This window comes from Crotalus tigris, unplaced genomic scaffold, assembly GCF_016545835.1.
Source record: "Crotalus tigris isolate CLP2741 ecotype Arizona unplaced genomic scaffold, ASM1654583v1 scf7180000017668.6805642782:7212621, whole genome shotgun sequence".
NCBI lineage: Eukaryota > Metazoa > Chordata > Lepidosauria > Squamata > Viperidae > Crotalus > Crotalus tigris.
Genome location: NW_024096554.1, coordinates 2,170,001 through 2,188,243, shown reverse-complemented (window position 1 = coordinate 2,188,243; position 18,243 = coordinate 2,170,001). Strand labels below are relative to the sequence as shown.

Genomic DNA, 18,243 nt, shown 5'->3' with positions numbered 1-18,243 from the left:
TAGAGAAACTGGCATGCTGTGGATGACATCTGTCAGGGGTAATAAAATAGAGAAACTGGCATGCTGTCAGGGGTAATAATGTCAACAGTTTTGTATCATACAGAGTATTTTCTCCATTCCCTCAGTTATCAGGAATTGTATAAAAGCCTAACTAACCACATGTAGCTAATTTTTCATGACCATTAAATCATTTCTATAGGAAGCCCTTGAAGAAGACATGAATTCAATCACATCTTCTGCTTTGCATTCTTTGGCATCTGGGATCCAGAGAAAAGATGCCACCTTTTTAAAACTGCCTTTGCTAGACCTAATTTACTAGCATACTTTTCTGGTTACAATAGTCCCTCTGGAGATGATACACCTAAAAAAGAGCTTGGCTTAGTACCAAAGTCTCTATAAAATCTATTTTATTTGCCTGCTCTAGACAGTATTTTCCCTTTGGCAGAATCATCTGCTCTATTACCCAATGCTTCCATCTATGGTGAACACTTATCCTGGCATCTCCTCCCATAGCTGTTTTACTCACCTGCAAATGTTTTACATAAGGCCTGTGATATCTTATTACTTTGCTGATTTGTATTTAATAGACTTCCATAAGTAGCATTTTTTCACCAACTCAAGGAAAGTATCTGGGTGCCAAGTGAAAAATAACCTCTTTAGACCTCTTACCACATAGTTCAGTGTGAATTAATATAAATAATAATAAGAATCACAAAGACCTTTATTTGTATTTAAATCTCTGTCATAAAGATACAGGTATTGAGAAGTGGTATTTAATTTTTAGGGATGTCTCCAAGGGATGTTTAAAAATTCTGTATTCAGTCACTGAGCTTTGCATATAAATTACAAATAATCTTTGCATATATTGATAATATTATAAGGTAATTTGCATTTTAACAGCTTGAGTGTGTGTATCTATCTATGTGCTTATGAATGGTATCAAACAAGAAACATCTACATGTCAGCATGGTTTTTCTTGGGATAGGCAAATCTGTCAATATTAGTTGGCTTAGTTTCTATTTTTTAATGATGAGCAAGGACCCATGATTTGCTTGGTCAGATCCTCAGCTCCAAAAAGTACCCCTACCTACCTACATTGTGTTACTCTGACTCATCCCACCCAATTCTTCATATGAATCAGAGACAAAGGAACATCTTTACTGTATATACAGGAAAACATAAACACACCATAGTGCATATAATGTTTTTACTTATGATCAGAATGGGGTGTTTGCAAGATTCTTATGGGAAGCATGTAAAGCAGACATATCAAACACAAGGCCCGGGGGCTGGATGAGGCCCACGAAGTGGTTTCATGTGGCCCACAAAGCCATCCTGGAAACAGTGAGGGAACAGCCCCCACTGCCTTGGCCCTGGCCCAGGCCGGCCAGGAGGGAGCCAATGTACAATTTTGTGGTGGCCATCTATGCTGAAACACATTTAGTCCAGCGAGGAACCAGCCCCTGCCGCATCAGTCCCGCCCCCTGGGTGCATGCTGGGGAGGTGTCACCCTTTGTGAAGAGTGAAGAAATGCACCATCACCTGGAGGTGGCCAGCGTATGGCCCTGGCCTACTTCACATATCCAGCTTGATGGGCTCTGGGGGGAGGGGTTTTGGCAGGGAGCTGGGCGCTCTCCTCACAGCGCCAAGAGGCTGAGCTGGATGGCATGAATCTGATGAGAAGTGCAATGCTGCCTAGCCCCCAGCCTGCTCAGTTTCAGCAGGCAGCAAGGTGCAAAGCTGGCGAGCTTCACACCACCCAGCTCAACCTCTAGGCACTGTGAGGAGAGTGCCCCGCTGCCTGCCAAGACTGGGCAGGCTGGGAACTGGGCGTCATCGCACTTTTCGGATTCGTGCCGCCTGGCTCAGCCTCTCAGTGCTGTGAGAAGAGCACCTCGCTGCCTACCAAAACCGGGTAGGCTGGGGGCTGGGTGGCATTGCGCAGGTAACGTTGACTCTCACACTGTTCATGGCATCCCCTCCCCCAGAGCCCACCAAGCCAAATATGTGAAGTAGGCGAGGGCCATGTGCTGACCATTTCCAGATGGTGGTGTATTTCTTCATTCCTCACGAAGGGTGACACCTCCCCAGCTGCATTTCTTGCCTGTTTTTCTCACTCCCTCATCTCAAATATTTCCCCACCACTCTGTACTTAGGAAGGAAGGAAGGAAAGAAGAAAAGAAGGAAAGGAGAGGGAGGGTCTGAGGGAAATCCTGCCTTAGTTCTGCCCTGCTGCCCTTTCACCACCCCCTTGCCCCCTCCTTCTGGCCTATCCTAGGGGGTCTCCCATCCTATTGCTAAGGAAGCTTTGGATACAAAGTTGGGTCTCCTCCCATGGAGAGGAAATAGGCCTCACTCAGACTTTGCCCTCATATCCATCATGAACAATCTGGCTAAGGAGAGCAAGCACAGCAGCAGCAGCCTTGAGGAGGAGGTAAGTGCAGCTGGGCGCCCCTTGGGGAAGTGGGCTTGGCTTGGTGCCGTGAGTGCTCGAGGCCCAGGCTGGGCATTTGACCTCTGCTGCCCAGGGCTCCAGGCAGCCCGCACCACCATCCAGCCCCCCACATGGCCTGAGAGAAACAGTGAGGCTCCTCCAGTGGACCATGCCTCTGCACTTGCCCTAGTCCCACTCCCTTCTGCCAAAGACCCTCAGATCTGTCCCACTCCTGCCCAGGCCCCCACAGGCACCATTGACATGAACTTTGTAGAGCTGGCCATGCCCATCCAGTAGACCACACCCATTCCATCCACACTCAGTAGGCTGCACCCACCCTGACCACACCCATCCAGCCCCCCAAGGGCAACCGCAATGCTGATGCGGCCCTCAATAAAATTGAGTTTAACACCCCTGATGTAAAGTAACACAGATATTGGTGTAGGTTTTTTCCCCCCAATTCCATGATCTGTGGAACCATGAGGCATTGGGCATGGGATTGCCTCTAAACTGTATAAGTAAAAAAAGCTTTGCTCCAGCAAGTATGAGATCACTTAATTCAGCTTCAGGAGGGGATCAAAGCAGTGCTGGGAAACTCATAATCCTAACTGAAGGGTGACAGTTCCTTTCATTGCTACTGCTCAGCACTTAGTATTTAAAAGCATGTGGTCTATGATCTGGCAAAAGGGCCATCAATAGTTGCAGTCATAAATATTCTAATCCAGGGATCCCCAACCCCCATTCTGCAGACTGGTACTGGGCCATGGCCAGTTAGAAACCGGGCTGTGCTGCTGGAGGTGCACTGAAGGCACGTCTCCCACCTCCGGGGGGGTGGTGAGGCGAGACTGCAGGGGTCTGGGCAGGGAGAGTGGCTGGGCAGAAACTGTCTTGCTCAGTGCAGGTGCTCCGGCAGCTGCACTTGCAACTGGCTATTCCTCCTCCTGCTAATTCTTCTTCCTCTTCTTCCTCACTTTCCTCCTCTCCCCCTCCCGTCACCCCAGCTGAGCTTGCACACCCTTCGTGCAACTCTCCAAGTTTGCAAGACAAGCATACGACAGCCCAGCTTGAAACCAGGAGCTTCCCCAAAGCCTCATTGGAAGGGGATCCTCCCAAGGTAGATGTGTGTGAGGTGTCTTTTTGTCAGGGTGAAAATAGGGGCAGGGAGAAGCTACCATTCACCTTCAGCCCTGCCATCTCCAACCTCTCTCTTGTCTACAACTTTTCTAAGACCGCTGGGCTACGTTATACTATAATTGGACTGTTTTGCTTTGCTTTGATGTTCCAGGTGCATCGTATTTTGGCAACATCTTGCCTGCTTTTTGTGGTTTATTTTGGTATGTGTATGCGTGTTTGTGTTCCTCCTTTCTTCTGTAGCTGTCCAAGTCTGCAAGCCAAGCATGGTCCTACCCGGCTTGCAAAGAGGAAGGGGGAAGAGGAGGGGAGAGAAGGTACAATTTCCCCTTAAGCACTTTGTCTCCAAGGGAATCCCTCTCTCATTTGTTCCAAGACTGCTGGGCTAGTGCAGTGCTGAGTTGGTTTGTGCTCTCTCTCTCTGTCTTTCACTCTCTCTCTCTCTCTCTCACACACACACACACAAACACACATGATGTTCTCGGCACTTCCTCAACATGCTGGGTTTTGCTGGAAGGCTGAGTTTAGGACTATCTCTTCCTTCCTACTTTCTTAGAAACAGAAAGTCACTGATCTAATCTAATACAATATAGTAATGATAGAATGAAGTGCATTATTTATTTGTTTGTTTATTTAGAAAATTTTCAATTAATATAATGCACTAGAATCATCCTGGATTCCCCCTATCCCATCCCACCCCGGGTCCATGGAAAAATTGTCTTCCATGAAACCAGTCCATGGTACCAAAAAGGTTGGGGACCTCTGCTCTAATCCTCCATGAATCTATCCAGATTTTTTTTTAAATAAAAACTCTATTTGGTAATCATTACCACAACTGTTGGCAGCAAAAGCCATGGGTTCATTATAAACTGAGTGAAAAAAAAATTGCCTTCTGATGGGCTTGTTTTCCTTGACTTTAGTTTCATTGGATAATCTTGAGTTTTCAGGTGGGCTCCTCATCTTTAATTGCTATGTGACAAGCATCTAAGTTTCCAGACTGTGTATAAATAAGTCTTTCAAATTGTTTGGATGGAAACAAGTGAATATTTGGCTAATTAGAAAAAAAAATTGAGTTAATTTAGTATATTCTCATGAACCCAAGATTATCACCTTAAAAAAAAATGGAAGAAAGTGTAATTCATTCATTATGAAACAGAGTTCAACTCATCTACTTTTCCTTTTAATATTAAATTCATATGGAAAATATAAGAATATATAAGCAAAAGAATTATATATTTTACAATCTTCACCTATGCTCTTAAATAATGACAACAGTATCTCTATCCTGTTGGCCAACATGCCTTTGAAATTCTGCATTCTCTGCCCTCCTATATCCATCCTGAATATTTTGACCATTTATATGGAAAACAAACATTTTAATACATGTTTGTAAGATATTAATACAATGTAAACTCTGTTCTTGGCTAGGCCTCTTATGTCTAATTGCAACATGAGATAATTAACAGCATTAATTACATGAACTATAATTTTGACTCAGCCACTATTATCAGCAGGAAAACATTATATTCAGACACCTTTTGCCTCTGTGGTCATCATCTATTCCTAACCAATGAGATGGATAGTTTCATTTCCATGGCAACTGAATAGCTTCAAATAACAATGAGAATATAGAAAGGCCTTAGAAAGTACTTCCATTTTATGATACAGGGAGAAAAAATAAATTCTGTCAAATCATTATATAAAAGGAAGAAAGAATATTTATATGAAAATAAAAAAGAAAAGTATAACAATTAGAAGATTAGAAAACTGGGAAAAGGAGTGACCTTAGACTTCAAAGACAGATAGACCAGCTACTGTGTAGATCTGTATTTATTACTTCCCTGGTTTGTTGGATTCTAATTTATCATTGCTCCTATCATTTATATTTGTATTGTTAATAATTTACTACTTAGTTTCTTTAATCTTACATTAAGGGTAATTGAGTTGTGCTATAGAGAAATCCAAGCTGCCGTATAATTCTCTGCACAAGAAATTCTATAGTATTGCCTCTAGGCATCACAAAACAGCAACCACAACTGAAAATTATTGCCATTTTATTAGATCTCTTATGAAAATACTGAAGTCCCATCACATCTCATGAGTTCATGATCTCATGAGATGACATTTCAGAGAGAGATCACCAATGTTTTGCAATATTTTTATTCACTTGCAAACATGTGTATGTCAACTATAATCATAATTCTAGACAGCTTACAATAAACACAATAAAATTCTGTAAAATACTCTTACAGTCAAGTTAATTAAAGTATTATTAATAAAACCTATTAATAAAATAGTTATTATTATCAGCCAGATGTGAATGTTATCTTGCAGAGGACTATTTTCACCATTGTTGTGAAACACTATTAGATTTGGGACAGAAACAGCCCAGGGGAGGTGTTGTGAGTTAGCAAACTGTTCTAGAGCAAGTGGGCTATTAATTAGAAAGTTGTTTGCTCTTTAGCAAACCCCTAATCATTTTTGGGGTAGGTACTGTTGAAAGAAAAGTCTTCAGCCTGGTTCATCCAAGCCGGGGATAAATAAACAATTTGGTGACTACTTTAGAAAGAAAGTTGCAGTTTATTGAAGGGCCAGACCGAAAGATGGTTCTGGCAGGAAAGAGGAGAGAAAACAAGGCCGAGCACATGTGGAAAGTAGGTTTTATAACCTCCGAAGCCTTTTGTTTAGAATAGTTTCCTGTTCCTGTTTTAGGCTTTCTATTTCCTGTGTCACGTATTCTGACCTAAGTCTGGGTGTGCCTTTCTGGTATTCTTGATGGTGATGGGTTAGTCCTATTATCATATCTTGCTTCCCTGGTGGGTATTCAGATTTTAGGTGTCTTTGTCTTCTTGATCTCCTAGCTGGGGCCTTTCAGATGGTTTACATCTGCATATGTACAGAGCTGGCTTCTGCTTGGGACAGATAGATTTGGGGGCAGGATTGGTTTCTGCTTTTAAAATCCTTTTGAGGAAATATATTTTTCTGCCCTTTTAATATTTCCTTCTCTGGAGAGCTGACTTCCCTCAATACATAAAGCATCCTTCCTTACCAGATTGTATAAGGTAAAGACAGATCTTTTCTTGGCAAGAAAATGAGCCGAGGTGGCGCAGCAGTTAGAGTGCAGTACTGCAGGCCACTTTAGCTGACAGTGTTCAGCAGGTCAGCGGTTCAAATCTCACCAGCTCAAGGTTGACTCAGCCTTCCATCCTTCCGAGGTAGGTAAAATGAGGACCCAGATTGTTGGGGGCAATGTAAAATATATATATATATACATTGCTTACTGGTGTATACCGCTTAGAGAGTGCTTGCACTTAAAGCGGTATATAAGTCTCATAAGTAAATAAATAAATAAATAAATAAATAAGCTCTTTTTTTTTTACATTGCCTCCATAGAATTCTTAATCTCCTGGTTTCTAGTGTGATGCCTTAACCACCACACCAAACCGACTTGAAGCTTTTTTTAGACAGGTGTTATTCTATTAACCTAGATAACATTGCTCAGCAAATGAGCTGCTGCATTTGATGCCAACTATAATTGCAGATTCTTCTTTAAGTCCAGTCCAGCATAAAGCAAATAACAAACTGAGAAGGGCATGGTTACTGGTTTTAGTACTTCCTAGTCTAAAAGGAGCCATGAGTTCAGGAGTACTCCCAGAGTATGCAGTGATTCCTTCAAAGGAAGGAATGGCCCCCTATACAGATATATAATGGGCATCTCTAATCCTCAATGGTTTCTGGAAAAACAAAAGGGAAACAATTCCTTCTTGCTAGGATTCAACTGTACTCTGTTTGCTCCAAACATTGCCTCCAAATACCAAGTCAGAACTTCTATCGGATCTCCTGTCTCAAAAGGATACCATGGTACTAATGGTTGATGGTATGGAACACTACAAAACAAGAAAGAATACAACCACTTACAAGTTCCATCACTGATTATTCCCAATGCAGTCTTCATCCCGTACTTAGCCCTGAAACCTGCCTAGAAAGGATTCTGATAATCCATCATACCCAGAGCTTTCTGTAGTTGAAGCCCAAGTTATCTCTAGACTCCAGTTATTGCAAAATATAGTGTGATGATGCCAATGGCCAGAAAATACTACTGAACCTTTTTTCTAAAGGCCCTCCTACATTTTTAAACAGAGAGAGGCATAACATTACTTTCTCTGCAAATGAACAGTGCATACCTTTATCAGTATTTTGCTAACAAATTGACAGTGATGATATTGAAGTGACAGATGGCTTCTGCCTTTTAAGAGCAACTATCAACAGCAGTAATAGCAGTCAAGAAATACGCCACAGACTAGTATTTACTGTCTAACAATGAAGGCTTTCAAAAACATATTCATATACTGTGATGTGGAACAAAATCCTGTAGAAAATGGTATTTCCTCTGACACTGTATAAAAGCTAAATTTGGGTGTCAGAGAAACCTTTGGATTTTAATGACTCTGAAGACTCCTCAGAATACCATGGATAGCCAAGAAAACAAACAAATGGATCATAGAAATAATAAGTTCAGAATTCCTACTTGAGGCACAAATGACGAGGACCATATTTTGGATTTATTATGCAAAGACATAGCTTTCCTGAGAAGTTTATAATGCTGGAAAAGGTGGAATGAAAGAAGAAGACCACAAATAATAAGGTGGATAGACACAATTGGAGCAGAAATTTGTGCACTATTGGATGACTTAGTGCCAGTTTGGGAACAGATCATCCAGAAGAAAACTTATATATTGATTGCTAGAAGTTGTCAACAATTTAATGGCACATAATCAATTTACTGCTAATTCAGTGTGAATTTCCAAGAAATAATACAAAATATCTAATTAAACTGGAACAGTTAATTAATATTTATAATCTTACAGTGGTGAGGTATAAATGTAACACTATATGTCTGATTCAGTTTTATGTTGTATGTTTTTACCTCTGCATAATAAATTCTTGGTTTTTAAACTTCAGTGTCTAGCAAAAAAATAGTTCTCAATTTGTGCCAAGTTCAACCACAAATTAAAAATGACTTTGGAACAGAGATATTTGGATTGGAAAACAGTTTCTTGTGAATTAGGCTTTAGTTTATGTAGTACTTTAAAACATAAGACAATTGTTATAGTTGTTGCTATAATCAAAATAATTTAATGCTTTGATTGGATGAAAATGTGCACTGCCAACTAAATTTAGAAGCACAATCTCATATAACTGTGGCATGCTGTTGTGATTTGGCTTGAGATACTGTAAAGATATGCTCAGCTGCAGGATGCAACATGAAGCAGTGCTCAGCTGTGTTACTTGAAGCCAACAACTAAAATATGGCAAATCATTGTTTTTCAGTGAAGAGAAGAAATTTTACAAGTCTTATAGATCAGGGTCCACAACCTATGGTCTGTGGCACCTTTTGTATGGGGCGGCTGTCTGCAGCCACTAGCCAGGGTAGTTTGCATGGCCTGTTTGCACATGCACGAATGGGCCACTAGCTGCTGTGGGGGGTGCATGGCCATTTGTGCATGCACAGAGTGCCAGTGCATGCCGCATTCATGAATGGGGCTGCAAGTTCCGCACCAGTATATGTGGTCCTGTGTGCACACGTGCTCCCTTTCCCTCTCTCCCTCTTTTTCTCTCTCTCTCTCATTGTCTTTATCTTTCTCCCCCCCCTCCCTTGCATACATGATTAATAGTAAAGGTTAAAATATTTAGAAGAAATAATAATGCCTGGGCTATCTAGACACCATAAAAGCATCATGCATCTTGATTCAAGCACTGTTGTTGCCTTCAGGATACCCAAAAAACAACAATATATCCTTCCTTAGCCATGATAAGATTTTCTTCTTTTCATTGAGCGAAATTCTCCCCACAGGAGCTAAAATGGGACTTCAGAGAATGTATTGGAAACCATTTGAATTATTGTCTCTGTGTTTTATCATGTCCACATATACTGTATTATTAAGGGCCTGATGTTAACCTATTATTTAATGTTCTGGTTCAATAAGTGATTTCTGCAAAAAAAGGTTACTTCTTGATCCAGCCAACTGGCTTTAAAATAATTGACAAATACTTCTCAATGTAAACAACTTGGGAATAATTAGCTAAACTCTGAAGTCTTTAGCAAACTTAGATCATGTATGCTAATTCAAAATAAGACAGATAAAATCCATCAATGTAAGACAATATGCCATGCCTTTCCCAATGTTTTTTTTTTTAATGTTTGGTCATGCAGCCAGCCTGATGTTTAGATTGGATTTGGCATTTTTATCCACCCATCAGGTCTGTTCAAAGGACCTGAAGCAGGCATATGTTGTTGTCTGATGGCATTAAACTGTACTGTTGCAGGATATAGGCTGTTTTAAATGAATCAGACTTTTACAGTTGACTGATGGGGATTTTGTCAATGCTGTGATGGTGATTATTATTATTAATAATAAAACAGTTCAGTGCAATGCTAGATGCTGATTTAGTTTGATAGATTTCCAGTTTTCTAGAAGTGAGAAAATAAGTTCTCCCTCTAAAAAGTAGAAATTCTCCCTCTGCAGAAAAGTAGTATCTGATTCAGGTATTTAGGTTTCATTTTATAGGATCTAACATTCTGATGTACTTTGTTCTCTTCCATTGTCTGCTTTTCTTTTCCTTTAAGTATATATTTTAAATGCCAACTTTCTGGAAGCTATATTGAGAAACCACTCTTTGTTGCAGTGACATTCTGTCACCGTGACAGAAAGGCAACTACATTATGAAAATAGTGAAAAGACATAAAAATATGAAAAGAAAGTGCTGTGTATGTGTATAAAATGTGATATTTTTGCCATATCCTCAAAATTAATGAAACATACCTACATATTTTCTGCTATTATCTCTGATATTTCTGCACTTCTGGGGAAAAAAATGGCAAACTGAAGATGACTCCACTAAAAGTGGAGCAGATGACTGCAGTGAAATTAATAATCAGTTCATACAATGGCTATTTGTCCCAAAAGTGCTTTTCAAAAGGCAATTGAACTTTCTTGTTTTTTCCCTTGAAAGTGTTTCACTTCTCATCAAAGAAGCTTCTTCAGTTCTGACTGAATGGTGGGAATGGAAGGATTTATATTTTTTTCAGTTATCTGATTGTTAGCACTCTGAAGGTTGGCTGTTAGCTCAACCAAATGACATCAACAGCAAGGTGGCTGCAAAGAATAAAAACCCTTCTATTCCCCACCATTCAGTGAGAACTGAAGAAGCTTTTTTCATGAGAAATGAAAACGTTTTCAAGGAAAAAAAGCACCTTTTGAACAAGCATGACCTGGGCGATTGAGAAATTCTATAGACACTATTTGTTTATAATTTCTTTCTGGACAAGGAGAGGATTTGAGATTGCCCACAAGTACTCCAGACAATTGTGCCTTCTAAGGAGACCTCAAGGTAGTGGTCTCCAGTGGTTTAAAGATCTGGCATATGAGGAAATAGCTACCTTGATCAATATGTGGGCAGTACATTTAAAGACACTGGGTTCACATACTTCTTTTCCTACTCATTTTTTGGAAATTGATGTTAATTGCTTTTCAGATACTAGGAATCTTCAAATCATTATATATTTTACTCTTTTCTGGTTGGTAGAGACATTTGGATCACATGGGTTCCATCCAATGTACAGCAAGTAATCTTTTGATTATACAAAAAATGTTCTCTGTTTGCCTTTTCTGTTCTAGAACTTTCTAAGCCCACTATGGCCCCTTGGGAAGTCAAATTGTCATTTGGGAAAGAGCTGTACATAAATAATATTACAGAATCATAGAGTTGTGCAGTTGGAAAAGACAAGAATCATCAACAGAATGATGGAACTTAACCCATTTTAATGAGGTGATTGGCTGGCCAATGTTCTCTTTAAAAATTTCCAGAGATGGGGAATCCAAAATATAAACAAGGAAGGGGGAAAAAAATCTATGTTTTTGTGAGATGCACAGCTATATACATTTGGTTAATAAAATAAGTACATAAAATTTTTGGCTTGTTCATTGTCTACATTTATTTGATGTTTGCATATTCTGTTCCTGAAAAATGTCTGGGATGCTCAGTATAGCAATTTATTATAATATGCTTAGATTTCCATAGACCTAAGCTCATCTTCCCTCCAGAGGTGCTCTATTCAGTCAAAACAAATCCTTCTCTGGGAAAGCCATAGAAGGATTGACAAGCAAGGTTTGTCTTCTGGAAAACTGAGTGGGAAAAGTTCTAACCTCAGAGAAAATCTATAAGAGCATTAGAAGCTCCTGAAGCTTTGCACTGGGAAACTGATTTTGTAGCATCTACTCTAAGGTCAGTTAATTTTAGCCACCCCCATATTATATGCTGACAATGAATCAATTTTACAAGTTTGTAAATGTGCATGGAGGAATTAGTCAGCTCTTTTGAGCTGGCTACAATTTTGCTTCCTCAGCAAACTCCTCTGAAATTTGCAGCTCCAATCTTCCTTCTCTATTACAACAAAATAACAAAGGGATCAATCTATGACCCTCATGGAACCCTCTCCTACTGTGCAACCTGAGACTGCTCATTGAGTTAGTCCTGTTTTCCTCTTCCTGGTGTTGCTGCTTCTAATTCTGGTACAGATTCCCTGCTGCTCAAAATGCAGCATCTCCCAGGGTGGGCTATTGTTATGAGTTTGCTCTAATACAGCTAAATAATTGTATGGCCTTCTGCTTCCCAACTATGCTAGAGAAAGAGATCATAAAGCTTGGATCTTTATTTTTTTGTTTGGTTTGATCTGTGATTGCTATTTTTTAAAAAACCTGTAAGTCCATTGGGGGGGGGAGTATCTTTGCTGCCACCTGCTTTAACTTGGAGTTATGAAATAACTTGTTTAAGTTAACTAAAAAGAAGAAATAGTAGAATTCAGGATGATGGCTTAAAATAGAACTAAATCTGAAGTGGAAGCATATGTTCCTGTCTGTATTGATCCTCTTCCTCAACTTTGGTTGACTTTTTTCTCTTTAAGTGATTTTTTTTCCCCCCAAAGGAAAATACTGCTTCAGTTGCCTTCAGTTAGGACACAGTGAGAACAGATCTGGCTGTTTCTATGGTCCACAGTGGGACAGCCAATTAACAGTCCTGACTGGGATCAGAAATGCAACAAAAATAAAAGAGAAATAATAAGCACATACAAAGTGTGAACAGTGCTGTTTCAGCAAAGAGATGGTTCTTCAGTTTGAGAAGGTGAGTTACAGTACTGCACCTCAGACACTGAAGTGGTCTGACTTGATTTGGGTTTAGCAACACATGTGCAGAAGATTATTTAAGCATCAAGAGTAGAGTGTGTGCTATTCAGATCTGAAGCAGGCCAATGTGCTTTTTGATTTGACGTTTACACCTTTGTTGTATCTGTCAGTAGGTCTTTTTCCTGCAAGCCCAGGAAAACTTATAATTACATTAAAGAGCTGTTGGTTCCAAAGCATTTTTGTTCACCTTAACCAAACCCAGGAGATGGCTTCATCTGTTGCTTTCACGGGGAGCATTGCTTTGATCACTGAATCAAAATACCCCACAAAAGCTTCACACAGTGCCAAAGTGCTACACAAGTCATATTAGGGAGAGGAAACAAAGGCAATGAACACGATTTTTTTAAAGAACATTCTGGCAGTTCAAAGAGATTTCTCCTCTTTCAAAAGGCAGGAGAAAGAGTAAATTGCTAGAGAATATTAATCTGACCTGAAGAAGAATTGGCTGGGCTCAAATCATCACCAGTACGATTTTTTTGTAGCTATTTCATCATTGCCACATAATTCTAAATACTCTCCAAACAGTAGTGTTCCTTGAAGAGAAGAAAAGGAGGAGGAGGATAAGCTGAGTTTCTTATATTTAAAGAGGGCAGAGAATAAGGAGTAACAAATAATCTTATAACCTTAAAGAATAAATTGGGCCTCACTTTACAGTTCCACTTTCCAACTACTCCCAGAATGGTGGAAATACCAGCTAAAAGAAGCTCATGGCTATAGATGACATTTAAATTGCAAACAACAGGCTTCATTACCTCTGAATTTGCTCACTGCATTCCTAATATGGTTACTTTCCATGCTTTATTGTTTCCCCATTCCCACATAATGCATTTCTACTAGCATAGGCCAATGCATTTCCCCATTCTCCCAGTTGTCTTTTCCTCCAACTTCTTTAACTTTTTTTTTTAAGCAAGCAGCTATTCAATTCAACACATTCCTTCTGTGACATTTTTTTTTACTTTTTTTTTCCATAGCCCATCCTTGGGGCCTCAGTGTGCTTTCAGTTTATGGCCCTTAGGCTCTTGGTATCCAGGACTCTGTTGCTTGCTTGTTTCATTCAAGTACATGTCCATCAAGGTGATGTGCAGTTTAATTAACTTTCTCAAAATTAGGACTTATGAGACCTTCATTGGTTACAGGAATTTTCTTCATTGATCTTGGCCAGACCCCAAACCTGCTGACTTCTAATATATTTCACAGAGTGTATCAACTTGAGAGGATTTGTTGTTGTTTCAGCATGTAAAAGTGCAGTATTATGAAGTGCAGATAGTGTGACTTATGACCACAATAGTACCTGGAACTTCTGTCACTAATCAATGTGATTGTTAAACTGAGTTGCACCCAGCTTTATGAAGTTTTTGCCATGGTCATTAAATGAATCCAGAGTCCCCCATTGATTTTTCTCATCAGAAGCCCCCTGAGAAGGTCACAAATGGTAACATATGATCCTGGGATGCTGCAACCATCATAAATACATGATGGTTGCAAAGTTGGTTGCCCAAATTTTGATCACATGACCATGGGAATGCTGCAACAGTTGGAAGTGCAAGGGTCAGTCATATAAGTCACTTTTTTCAGTGCTGTCATAACTTCAGACTGTCACTAAACTAATAATCATAAGTCAAATATCATGGTTCCAATAGATGAGACCAGTAAAAGCAGAACTCCAAGGTGAGAGGTTTCCTTAAAGAACATATTTATTGGCTACAAAGTATGAGCACAGTCAAAAGTGAAACCAAGTCTGGAGTTCCCTCCCAAGCGTTACAATGTTACAAAGTTGAACTTCCCACCCCAGCCCTATGCCATTATCCATGTTCCCCAATACAATACTTTGGCGGACTTTCTAACAGAAAGCTCAGCCCTCCAAAAGTCAGGTAGCAATGACCTTGGTTCCCACAGTACAATTTATTATTTAGTCTAACCTTAAAACCACTCATCCCCCCCCTCCCAGTAGTATGGCAACTGAAAACAAAGCAAAAATGGCTTCAACCAAGATTGTTGCAGTGTTGACGGATCCCCTAGAGAGAGAATAAATCCTGCAGATGAAGAAAAGTTAGAATAGGAATCTCCCTGAGGCTTATGAGGGTGCTTATCAAAAAATCTACATATCAGTCTATCTGCCTTGATGTCAGTACTTTTCACTCAAGTAGCTTCTGATAGTGGGCATCCCTTCCACTGTACTAAATACTGTAATTTTCCCTTGTACAACCTAGAATCAAAAAATTGTTTTATTTCATACTGGGTCTCCCCCTCTACTAAAAGGGGACCAGGTGCTTTTGGGGGAACAAATCTTAAGGAGGACTCCCTGACAGGTTTTAGTAAACTGCAGTGGAAAACAGGGTGGACTTTTCCCAAGAGACGAGGAAGATTCCAAACTCTAACTTTTTTGGGGAGGGAACTCCAGACTTGGTTTCACTTTTGACTGTGCCAATACTTTGTAGCCAATAAATATGTTTTTAAGGAAACCTCTTACCTTAGAGTTCTGCTTTTACTGGTCTCATCTATCAGAACCATGACATCAAGGATTACCCGTACTGGGGATTCACAGACAGTCCTTGGGGGTTGTTTAATGTGTCTAACTCAGCTAAGAAAACCTTTAATAATTAATGAGGGAAAGAACTGCTTTGATGAGGTTTGGAAAAAGCTATTTATTTCCTTTAAACTAGCCCTAGCCTGGATCATTTGAAACCTACTACTGATCTCAACTGGAACTTCACCTTCTTAATTAGGTCGTATTCCTTCTCCCAATCTACCACTAACGTTTTAAGCTACACTTCTTTATGTCTGGTCTGCCTGTTTGTCTCTCTCTTTCCACCAAGATTGCTCTTCAAATAATAATAGGAAAGGGGTGCAGCACATGCAAACACAGAAGATCTTGGGCTTGCAAGATAGGTATGGCATGAAATAAGACACTAAGAATTTTGCCTTAGAAGAAGCTAGAGTTTCCAGGCATTTTTGGTTCAAGCATTAGGTATGTTTTCCACCTTGTTTATAAAAAATAGTAATGGTGAATAAAAAAAATATTTTAAAAATGGACAGGTCATCTCTAAATCACTCTTCTTAAAAAGGGCAGGCAACTGAAAGAGGGAGTATATATCCATCTGTCAAAGATGATTGAAATTATTCCCGCATCAGCAGAATGTTGCACTAGATGACCTATGGGTCCATGCCAACTCATACATTAAATTATTCTATTTTTTTTCATCAGTTGTGATTTTTATGATCTTACTTTTAGAATCAGCCTCTGCAATGAGTTTGAAAGCCCATTACTATTTATTGATTTAAAACATTTATATGGCTGTCCATCTTATACTACAGTCTGGCCTGCTCCCAATCAAAAATTAAAGCAATATCAATAATAAAACAACATAAACACTATATCAGAATTATTAAAACCATAAACATTAAAACCAAAAACGTGTACTAGCATTGACAAAGGTGGGACCAGCTACCAGTAGGTTCACTTATTATTGCCCACCAGCAAGATGATCTCATGGCTCTGTCATTATGATTCCATCTAAACATCAGTGCAATGGTGCCATTGGACTAGATTGTGGTATGCAACCTGTCCTTCTGTTAAAAGTAGAAATGGAACCCTGGCCTGGTAACCTATGTAAAACATGCCAAATTATGCTAAAACATACAGATGTTTAAGAGCAAAATATAGAATACTTCTGATTTTATTCTCTCAGTGATTCTTTTCTATGTAATACTTCTCTTTAAATTCTGGGCTAAAAATTCTACACAACTGTAACTTATATTCTTGTATATAATTGACATTTGGCAGGTTCATCAGGAGCAAATAGGAGGGAAGCTTCTCCTGGCAGCAGACAACCATTGCTTGTATGGAATTGATGTGCCCACTTATCAAACTGTAATGCCAGTTTTGCTCTTTTTTGAAATTGATTTATTCTTCCTCTTTAGAATGATTTCTAACAGCCATCTTTACCTTTAAGACATTTGGAATTTTGCCTCAATAAAAATCTATCTCAGTAGGAAAGCAAGAGATTCCCTTACACTCACACTTACACCCACTGTTAAATCTATACTATAATGTTTATTTATAGTTCTAACCTCCTTCTCTTTCCAATCTCCAGCTTTTATTTCTCCATTTGTGAAAATTTTCTCAGTGTTAACCAAATGAAAGGAAATTCTTCTTCCACATGTAACAAGCTCAAAATAGCAAGGAAAGAGAGGGACACTATTGCTATAAAAGTTACTTTGTCAGTTTTACATGTCCTACCAATAAAAGAGAATGTTCTACTAATCTGCATGAACATTCATTAGAATATAGGAAGCCAACTTCTGTGCATTTATGCTGATTGTCAACTTGCCAACATTGTGCAATTTGAAGGAAGAAGGGAAATGAAGAAAATATTTTGTTTCTTCTCTATTTATCTTTCATCCTGAGGTATATTCATGTTCCACAGATATTGACTTCATGGTAGAAGAGGACTTTTAAAAAATGGAGGAAATATGCATGAAGGGGTCCTTTTTAAATGAGATAATGGATGGTTGATATAATTTCTACTCTTTAAATTTCTAAGGGTATTCCTTGTTTCAGAAAAATCTCAACCAGGCAATTGCCAGAACTGAGTAATGAAACCAGAGTTTGACCTTTCATCTTTTTAGACAAAAGCAATTGTGCTCTGGCAGCAGGAAAATGAAGCATGACAAATTCAGATGAGGTTACTTCATCAATGGGAAAAAAAACAGTACGTGTTCATTATCCACATGCTTCACACCAGGAAAAATGTTGTCCTAAGTACTCATTGTCACAGCAAGACTAGTATATCAGCACACATGAACTGTTCCATTTCAACATTAAGTGATTATTACCATGAGTTGAGGCCTCTTCGGGCTAAGAAAAAGTAATTTATCTCAAGGACCCCATGCAACAAGCAGAAACCATCTGTGGAGAAGGAATAATTTTTGTTGTTCTTTTCTTTTTAATGTATTTGTTCTTTGTACATTCATCCATTCAGGTTAATTAATTAAATCAGTTTTAAAACAGAACAGAAGATTTCATCAAAGTAAAGGAGGACGGATTTGTGAAAAATAGGTAAAACACAGCAGTTCCTGCCTCCCATTCTGAATTATTCATGCTGAGGTATGCTCTCCACTAAGTTCAAGATTTATAGAACAAGAGAATTACAGAGCTGAAAGGGATTTTGGAGGTCTTTTAGTCCAACTCTATTCCATTTCAGATATGATATGGGGGCAGGACAAGATAGTGGATTTTTTTATGCCATCCTATAGAAACTGGTAAAGATAATCTTGATTCAATACTTCCCACACAATGAAAGAAGAGACAGAATACTGTACTTTTCATATAAATACCCAATTTATGTAATATAGGATATTCAACTTTTGCTCAAATCCTGTAAATATGTCTGTCTGTCTATCACATCTCTCTCTCATCTATCTATCTATCTA

General features: G+C 39.2%; 1 protein-coding gene across 6 annotated transcripts in view; it reads right to left on the bottom strand.

Moving 5' to 3' along the window:
- Positions 1–18,243, bottom strand: part of LRFN2 (leucine rich repeat and fibronectin type III domain containing 2) — a 322,235-nt gene that overhangs the window by 84,650 nt on the left and 219,342 nt on the right. The window contains exon 5 of one of the 6 annotated variants that reach the window (XM_039337076.1): positions 13,241–13,343. The exons of the other annotated variants lie outside the window; for them this stretch is intronic. The gene's annotated coding sequence lies outside the window, so the exon portion shown is untranslated. The remainder of the gene's footprint in view (positions 1–13,240; positions 13,344–18,243) is intronic. 6 annotated transcript variants of the gene reach the window in all.